This window comes from Phyllostomus hastatus, unplaced genomic scaffold, assembly GCF_019186645.2.
Source record: "Phyllostomus hastatus isolate PE091 unplaced genomic scaffold, TTU_PhHast_1.1 phas_contig_147, whole genome shotgun sequence".
NCBI classification, from domain to species: Eukaryota; Metazoa; Chordata; class Mammalia; order Chiroptera; family Phyllostomidae; genus Phyllostomus; species Phyllostomus hastatus.
In genome coordinates this window covers 3,328,842-3,338,718 of record NW_025333603.1, presented here as the reverse complement: position 1 = coordinate 3,338,718, position 9,877 = coordinate 3,328,842, and the positions used below count along the sequence as shown (strand labels likewise).

Genomic DNA, 9,877 nt, shown 5'->3' with positions numbered 1-9,877 from the left:
CCATCCTGTTTGTTCTTTGCCACCCTGCTGCAATTTTCCACCTGGATTATTTGTGGCTATAACAAGCAAGGCCACACCAATGTCTGGCATTAAAAGAAGCATGAGCCTTCATTCCTGAGGTAATAAGACCTTTTTTTCCAAGTTCCTTCCTCTAAAGTTCATGAACTTAACAAAAAATAAAATAAGAACAGCTCTATTACAGCCCAGACCTCTGCTGCAGGAAGCCAGGGCTGATTAGGTAAAGGCAGTGCCTGGATGAAAAAGAACACGTATTCGTAGATCAGTTCCGGTCTTTACATTCTAGCAACCAGATTCATAGAAAGCCATAGGGGCAGGCATCACAGCCCATATCTGAGCTTTCGGGTTACACACTGCAGGTGACACACATGTCACAAAGGGCAAAGTGGACCTCGACAAAGATGTTTACATTTTCCTCCCCTTGGCAGTAGAGCTTTGGAGAAACCTAACACTCAACTCTTTGAAGTGATTGGAGAGTTGCGTTCATATTCAATCCCTATGCATCATGACCACCCAGAATTGTGTGGAAAACCAATAGCTGAGTGAAAGGAATCACCCCAGGCTCTGACCACATGAGCCTCTTGCTCTTCAGTGGCCATTACCATAGGCTTCTGCAACCACTCAGCAGTAGCCCCAGAGTGGCCTTTGTCATCACTCTAAGTGGCTCCCTCCCTGAGACTCTTAAAGTCCACTATTCCCCTCTAAAACCCCCAGCTCCTACCAATTCACTTCCGCAATTGTTGCTCTAAGGCCCCACTGGGCTGTCCATAAATTTGACTTGCCCATTCACGAATCTCCTGCTAACATTTGCACACATATGTAGAAGACATGTTCTTAGTCTCAATCATACTCCAAGCATGAGAGGTTCACCTTAAATAAGATCCACCCTTACTGTCACAGACCAGCTTTGCCTCCTTTCCTGCCCAACCTTGCCATCCTCTCACCAACCCACAGGCCCTGCATTCTGTTCCACCTAGTTAGTCACTCATCCTCTCTACTTAAGCCGCCCAACCCCTGGAGAAGTTTGCCCAAGTTTGTTATATTGCAAAAGAACAGAATTAGCAAACTCTGCCTTAGCTTCAATTTCTATATCATAAGGATACAATAAGAAATATAGAAGGAAAAAATCTAAAACCCAAATACACTGAGAAAGACAGTGGCTATTCAGTAGATACCACCACCACCACCCAACTGATGTTTGAAGTCAGGCAGGTGTACATTTGAATTCCCACAATCCATTCAGTTTGTTGTGTGCCCTGAGCTAAACTCCCCTCCTCTGTAAACTGAAGGCAGTAAAACAGGAAATTCTTGGGGTGGTAAAGAGGATTTAGAAGCAAAGATGTCAACAACCCATTAGTTCCATTGTGCCTTGACTAAATGAAAGTGGTATGTCTAGGCTTCAGATCCTACACTGTTGTCTCAGTTTGAGGTGGTTTTCTGATCAGCAGCTTCTCCCTGTTGGATCAGAGGCACTCTGCTGATGACAGGTTTAAGACCTGCTAGGCTCCTAGAACTTGTGCCATTGCCTCCTAATTCTCAGCTAAGACCGTTGAAAAGATTGCAGAGAGATTCAGAAAAAAACAATCAAATCAGGAGGCCCCGAAGCCTGGGAGGTTTTGTGCAAGGGAAATGTAACATTGCAGTGCCTGGAGCTCAGTGCTCCCAGCCCTGGGACCCCCATCACAGATGTGGTGGGCAGCAGTGATGAGGAGTGTGCTGCATTTCCTATGAATTAACCCACGGAGCTGGGAGAACAATGTCATCATTGATGGGGAAAGGTCGCTGAAATTCCAAGGACACTTGAGGCCTTTCACTGGGCTGAGACAGAGATGCCTAATATTAATCCTACGTAATATGAGTCTCTGACCACTCACTTTCTGACGGGCCTGTTGGCGGCTCAATCGGCCATTCACTGTGATTCAGTGCATCCTCAAGGAAGTGGTTTGGAGGGGAGAAACTCTCTTTTTCTAATCTATAATCCAAAGTTCCCCCAAAATATATTAGCCCAGGCCATTCTGATTCTTGGGGGAAAAGATGCTTTGCTCCACTGAAGACTTATTTAATTTTTCTTTGTGGTTGGGGTGGAGGGCGGGAGCCCAACCTCCAGGCACAGTCAAATCAGTGTTCTTTAATTTATTCAACACACACTAATGGGGCACAGAATATAACTGACATACTGGATACTTAGGGGCCTTCCTGATGGTGCTTTCTAACCCATGACTTTGTATCTAAGGCCCATCTCTTTGCATACCCATTTTATACTGGTGCTTTCAAGTTCATTCATTTATTCAACCAGTACTTAATGAGCACTTTATTCTCAACACTGTAGTAAGGGATACAATGGAAAATGAGATAGAGCCATTCTCTCCCCTGATGCAGTTTACAACTAATTGGAAAGTAAGGCCATGACTTTCTTTATTACAATTAAGTATAATGGGTATTACTCTAGGTAAAGTTCGAAACCTAATGAGGACATATAGCAGACAGTTGAAGAGTACCTTTGAAAAAATTGGTATTTTAGCCAGGACTGGACAAAAGGCTGAGTTGGCTTAGGGCAGAGGGAGCAAGAAACTAGAGACACAAAAGGAGTGAACTGTACCTGAGCTGTAGAGACTAGGAAGTAAAAGAGGTGAGACACAGCTGACCCAGATCCAGGGGAGGAGAGAGCTGATCATTACACTGATTTCCAGATTTTTAGGCTAAACACAGTTTTCAGACCATCTTTGGCTCCAAGCTTTATAACCTACGGTCCTCAGCAAGACCTAAGCACAGAGTTTCAGGAGCCACTTGTCAGGGAGGGAAATTCAGACACATCCACTCACATCTCCAGAGTCTGGTTACTGTGAATAGAAAAATCACAGGGAAGTGGGGAGGTGAAAGCTGTCTACTGAGTGGGACACTGAATTGCCCCATTCCTTTTCTTTACCTTCACTGACAAGGGAATGAGCTTCAGGAGAGCAAATAAGTAGCAAATAAGTGAAATCTTTGTCTCTCCGAGTGAGTTCTCATCTCCTGGATTAGGTTAAACTGTGTCCCAGAAAAAAGAATGACTCATATAAATCCTTGAGGATATGTGAAAAGTGACAGCAGAGTTAAAAGGCAGGAGTCTGAGATCCAACAAACATGCGCTAAACTCTTATTTGGCCCTTAGTTAATATACACTCAACAGACACGTGCTGAATGTAGTGCACCTGCAGAGCTGAGGTTGAGGCCAGGGTGTTGTGAGAACACAGAAGAGGGTCACCTACCCCAAGCTGAAGGAGAGACACCTGAATAGAATAGAATATAGACATCCAGTACATGACAGAGTGTAGAACAGAAATGTATAGTACAGCATGGTTCGAACTCTGGAAACAGACAGACTGGGGTCAAAGTGGGCTCTGCCAATTACTAGCTGCGTTAACCTGGGCAAGTTTCCCTGATCTCACTGTACCTCACTTGCCTCATCTGTAAAATGAGAATAATAATAGCACTTAGCTCCCAAGCTTGATGTGAGAATTTTAAAACAGAGTTAATCTATACAAAGTACGTGGAACAGTAATAGATGTGGTGAATGTTATATAAATGTTAGTGATGATTTAAGGAGATCTGTGGTCAAGGTTTTTTTTTTAATTTATAGGCTTACTTTTTTGAGCAGCTTTAGATTTATAGAAAGATTAAGCAGAATGTAGGGTGAGGTTACATATACCCCTACCCTCCACACACAATTCCCTCTATTATTAACGTCTTGCATTAGTGTGGTGCTATTGTCACAAATGATGTTCCAATACTGACATTATCACTAACTAAAGCCCATGCTCTGGATTAGGATTCACTCATTCTTTGTGTTGTGCATTCTGTGGGTTTGGACAAATGAATATTATGTATTGGTCATTACTATATGATACAGAATAGTTTTGTTGTCCTAAAAATCCTCTATGTTCTATTTGTTCTTCCCCCAAACCTCTCTACCCTGGCAACCACTGATCTTTTTAGTGTCTCTAGTTTTACCTTTTCCAGAATGTCATATAGTCAGAATCATTTCATTTATACAGCTTTTTCACATTTCTGTCTTTGACTTGGCAATATGCATTTAAGTTTTCTACACGAGCTTCTTTCTTTCTTTCTTTCTTTCTTTCTTTCTTTCTTTCTTTCGTTAAGTTTGAATAAGGGGTAGGTATAGTCATACAAAGTTGAGTGATGATACTCATACTTTGTCACTCTCTAGAAAGTTCTGTGAATCTTTGTCTTTGGAACCCTATTTCATCTTCCAGTGAAGTCCTACACTAAGTCCTCTTGGTTCCAGTTGTGACTCTTTTAAAATGAAAATGTTCCTAGGAGGTCACATTTTTAATATTTCAGGCCTGGAACCATACCATTTTTCCAGCTAGAAGGAGGCTCAGCAAAAGCTGAGATGGAAAGCAGAAGGAAAGATGACTTCTTGAAGAGTACACAATCAGAAATAAGTGACATGTCACCCATCTAGCATGTCACAAGTCACTTGAATGCAGGTTTGGATAGGTACAGTCACCATATACCCTGAACAGAAAAATTAAAACACAATGTTCGACTAAATATCTTGTGAATTTTGTCCATGAACACATACAGGTGCAATCTTATTTGATGATTTAATGTTTATGCTTTATTCATAGTAACAGCATTAAAGTAAGTCAGGGCTGTTCATTTACCAACATAATTTATCAGGTGCCTACAAAAATGTTAAGACAATATGTGAAGATATACAGGTGAAACTAATACAGGCTAATAGAAAGTAGGTATAAATGGTTGACTGGGCAATCAAGGAAGGCTTCCCAAAAAGATGACATTTTATCAGGCCCTGAAGGATATATATAGTTGGGAAAGGCAGGACACTAGAGTGAACCTGGGTTGAAGAAAGTGTACAATGCTTATCTGGGAACAGTGAGCAGTTCTGTCACTGGGTTGTGGCGGAAGTGGGGCTGCATACTTCCAGTGATAGTGTCGCTGTGACACTAAGAATCTGCCAAGACTCTGGGCTGGGCAGAGTCAGCACAAGGCCAACTCCTCCACTTCACCACTGTTCCCAGGGCCAGGGCTGCTCCACCAGGTTCAAGTGTTCAGCCACTGAACACTTGCCAAAAGGCAGTCTAGAGCAGGTTCTTAGAGAACTCAAGGACTCCCTGCTTCCTCCTTGTGTCCTTGGCTGCTGTGTCCTTATTGTGCCCCCTAAGGAAAAAGTTTCCTCTCATTCCTGAAGGGCAGACAATGGAATTCTTCTGAGATAGCCTTCTCAGGAATGAGAAGTCCTAAGGCAGCTTTAATTTAGCCTGTGGGGTGGAGGGCGGGCTTTCCTTCCTGGAAATCCAGTTTGCTAACAAATGCCTCCCCACCCTTCTCCTACCCCCACTGGCTTCCCTGTGCTTCCAGCTCCCACTTCCTCTGCTAAGCAGCAGCCTCCCAGGCATCCCTCACAGCCAGGATGGGCCACAAGTGACTTTCTACATGGAATTCCAGACTCCTGGGTGATGCAGCCGTTTTCAACCAGCCTTCCCAAGTTTGTCAGTGCAAGGAAGGCTCTGGATCTGCAGAATGCCCCATTCAAATAAACACCCAATCAATAAGCAAGCATCTTTTCAAGGAGGGATCAGGAGTGTGAGTGAGGGGGAGGGGATTTTGGAAAAGTGACTATTGTTTGGGCTGATCTCTCACAAGCCCTTTCAGTACATACCTCCCTCTTGCCCATCTCTGTAGATGAGCAAACACACACACATGTACACACATGACACCTAGCTCTCTTGTCCCCTGCATCACACCCATTACCTTCCCATGGCAAACCTTTCCTGGCTCTTCTTGTCCCTGTTAATTCTTACACCATCATGCACCTCAATACCACAGGACACAGTGGGGATGAGGTGGAGAGAACAGGAGCTTTCAAATAAAACACACAGTGTATAAACCTCTCTCAGCTAATTTTCTCACTGCAACCTGGAGATAAGGAAAATGAAAGATTTAAAGGATATAATTATGTAAATAACCCAGAACCGAAGCTAGCACAGAGCAAGTATAATCTCAGGTTATTTCCATCCCTCTTCTTCCCTTAACAAATTAAATTCAATTGCATTCAAACAAGCACAGCACTGCAACATCCCTTAAAGATCATAGAGAGGCAGTATTGTGGGAAGAGCAAAGGCTCAGAGATAGATCCCGTCTCTTATAAGTCACATTTTTATTGCAAAGAGAAGAAATCCCAATTTAAATTGGCTTGATGGGGAGTTTAGGGGTGGGGAGAGTTTATTGCTTTGGCAAAACTGATTAATACTCCCAATATCTATTCTCCCATTCTTGTCTTTAGTAATAGAACTCACTGTCTCCAAGTTACCAGAAGGTTGTACCATCAGTTCCATGCACACCCTAGAGACCGTATTTCCCAGCTTCCCTTACATGAATAGTCCTGCAGTAGAATGCAAATGAAGGAGATAAGTACAGTTTTTAGGTCACTTCTTTAAAAAGAAGCTCATTGTTCTCCATGGCTTCTTTTGCTCTTCCCCTTGGTTGAAAAATTGGTCAATTGGAGCAATTGTTACAGCAGCATAGCCTTTAACTTATAAACACAATTCATTTCAGGCAAGACTTGATCTGGCCATCTCTAACAATGTCATCAAGGCTCTGGTTTCTTTCATTGTCTCTGTTCTGCTACCAGTGCTACGTATCTTATTGTCAGACTCCACATGCCCCTTTCCCCGCAATTGGTTCCTACTTTCTCAACTCACCCTAACTCCAAACCCAAAACAGCTTCAGGGGTTCCCCTGATGCTAACAAAAATTGCTGCATCCAGTACAGATCTCAAATCTTCATACAACACACTCTAGAGAATAGTGATGTTTTCTTCTATCAGCATTGAAAAGGGGCAATTGAGACACTGAAGACAGAAGGATAAGTTGGAAAAGTTAAATGGCCTCAGTTACTCACTTTCTTCTTTGAGCATGACTCCTCTGTTTAGCTAGAGCCCTTAGATCAGGACTTACACCAACTACAATGGACTTCAGATTCAAGCTCTGATATTCAGAATGGGTTCCTCCAGGGCCTTCTTGGGCTTCTATTGTTGGAGGCAAGCACAACCAAGACTTTTGTTCCCAAGATGAAATCAAATGCTGTTAGGAAGTAGAAATCAATGCTGGGAAGCTAAACAATGGTAAATGTCCAGTCCATCACCTATATACTGACATCATCCAAATTTGTAACTCCAAGCCAAACCTCTCTCCTGGGATTTGGATAGGGCCAGGACTAGAGTGAGGCAAGCAAGGTGCCTAGGGTCTAAAATTTAAGGAAACAGTCATTCTCAAGTGCTGATACTATACTTGCAAAACACTGAGAATAGGTGCCTCCTTAAATGTTGTTCCTTGTGTGGCACTCTTGCTTCACTCTAATCTTACCCTTGACCCTCAGGCCTGAGTACTGTCCATTGACCTACCAGAGGTACACCATAGGCTTCTCAAGTTTGGCATGATTAAGAAATATCCTATCAGCTTCCACTCCCCAACCTTGTCCTCCTATGCTCCTTAGGTCAGGAAATAACACTAACATCCACCATTTACCTGGCTGCTGAAGCTAGAATCCTGGGAATCAGCCTTGATGTCACCCTATCGTGACTTCTGCCAGTCAATCACCAAGTTCATACATACCTTTAGAACCCATTCACATCTCTAATTCCACCATGCCCATGACACCAAACTAAGTTACTACCACCTTTCTACTAAAAATCAGCAACAGCTCCCTTACCTGGTCTTCCCATTTCCAATCTTGCTTTTCTCCAATCCCTTTTTCTTATCACAGCCAGAATGGGGATTTTTTTTTTCCAATTTAGTTTACAAAGTAGTTCTCTGCAAACTGGCCCCATCAACTTCTCCAGCCTTGATTATTGCACCCAGCCCCTCCTCAGTCCCACTGTAACACAATTGTACTGTCTTCCCTTAAGTCCTCAACCCTTCCTCTATGTTTCCAAGTCTCTCAATATGCTTTTTCTCCTCCTACCCACCTCCTCCATCACATATTTATTCTTTGAGTATTAGCTTAAACTTTACTTCCTCCAAAGGCCTTCCCATAACAGTTGAGTGAGCCCCGTAACAGATGATTTTATTTTAAAAACACTCATCAGGTACTTTTTTAACCACTTGCTTACTGTCTGCCTTCCCTGATTGGTTATAAGCTCCTTGAGCTGCTTATTATAAGTTAGATGAATGTTTAATGTAAAAATCAGCCTTACAAATCCCAAAATTACAACTCTGACAATGTATTTATTTATTCAACTATTATTTACTAAGTCCCAGAAGGTGCCAGGTCTTTGTTAGGTATTGAAGCTACAGAAAATAAAGGGACATGACCCACATTCTCAGGGCACTCAAAGTTTAATATACTACTGAAGAACCCACATTTTAGAGTAAGAGCTATTGGTTCCCTCGCCTGTAACATGGGGCTACAGCCAATTCCTCTGGTATCTTCATCACATCCTGTTGACTCACCCCTGATTTCAGTGATGGATGTTTCCATATAAGTTCAGTATCATGTACTGTCAGCTTCCCACCTCAGGCAAGTATCTCCTATCTTTCAGCATTCTGCCTCAGCGCTTTCTCCAATGTGGCCATAATCTACTTTACCTATGTATGTAATCTCAGCCCAGACATGCAGGAGCACTTCTCACACAGCTCCTAATCAATGAGGCATGACAACTGGTGTGTCAATGCTACAGCCTCCCACTCTTCTCAGAGACCAAATGGAACCCCCATTGCCTACAGCAGTGACCTCAAAACACAAACTTACTTTGCCTTTTCCTTCTTCCCTGTCTCCCTCTCTCTGTAGCCTCACTACTTTCTTGGGATCCCCTGTACCAGGCTTTGCTTTGAGTGTAACCATATTAAGACACCAAATCCCAAAGGTTCACTATGGCAACATGCGTGGTATTTCCTAACACACTGTCAGTGCTTAATAAATTGTAGTTATTAATGTTAGCTATTATATCCTTTTTTGAAATTATTTTAATTTAGGAATAAAAAAACATCTTGGGAGGAAAAATGAAAGAATACAAAATATGTAGGCAATATTTTACTCAATGAGTTTCTCAAATCCTCACTTGTTCACTAACAATCAAGATGAAAAACCCTCACCTAGAAAGGTATTCATTCAGCCACCAACAATGTTATTAATAGGGATATGGATCAATTTCACAAAAAGCCAATGAACCCCATTACAGCAAATCCTATTGCTATTGCCATGGCAATCTTCTGGAATTCTTTCCTACCAGGTTTGGTGCATCTTTTAACCAGCCAAATTGAATCCTTCACAAACTGCCGACTTGGCTCAGCAAACTGCATTACCTGATCCATAATGTTGCTTGCCGACACCTCAGATGCTTGGGACACGTAGGACAGGAGTCGACCCACCGAAGCCCACGAGAACTAGCTATTATAGTCTTGATGGGGAAGATGGACAAGTAAAAGCTAATAAGGTAAATGCTGTAATAGAAGTATAAAGTGATTGAACATGCAGAATGAGAACAGGTGAAGAAGCCCTTAAGTTTGAAGGAATTGAGGATGCTTCACAGAGGAATTTTCTCCTGAACTTAGCTTTCTTAAAGGTCCACAGATCAGGAGAAAGAGTTCTCAGCCAAGGACATAGCAAGAATAAAAATGTGGCATATGACAGAACATGACATGTCGTGGGACACATAAGCACTTCAGAGAGTTAAAAGAAGGTTGATGAAGGGTAGAAACTGAGGGTACAGAGAGCAGCAGTCTCAAGGACCCCCCACCAAGGAGAGAGGCAAGGTCTGAGGCACCTACAGAGATGAGCAGCCAGGCTCTCCTGCAGATAGCCGCACAGAGAGAAATGCATAAGGTCCACTATC

At 42.7% G+C, this 9,877-nt stretch overlaps 1 pseudogene; it reads right to left on the bottom strand.

Moving 5' to 3' along the window:
• Window positions 1-9,153: 9,153 nt before the first annotated feature.
• On the bottom strand, window positions 9,154-9,356 carry LOC123831416 (annotated as a pseudogene).
• Between the last annotated feature and the right edge of the window lie 521 nt (window positions 9,357-9,877).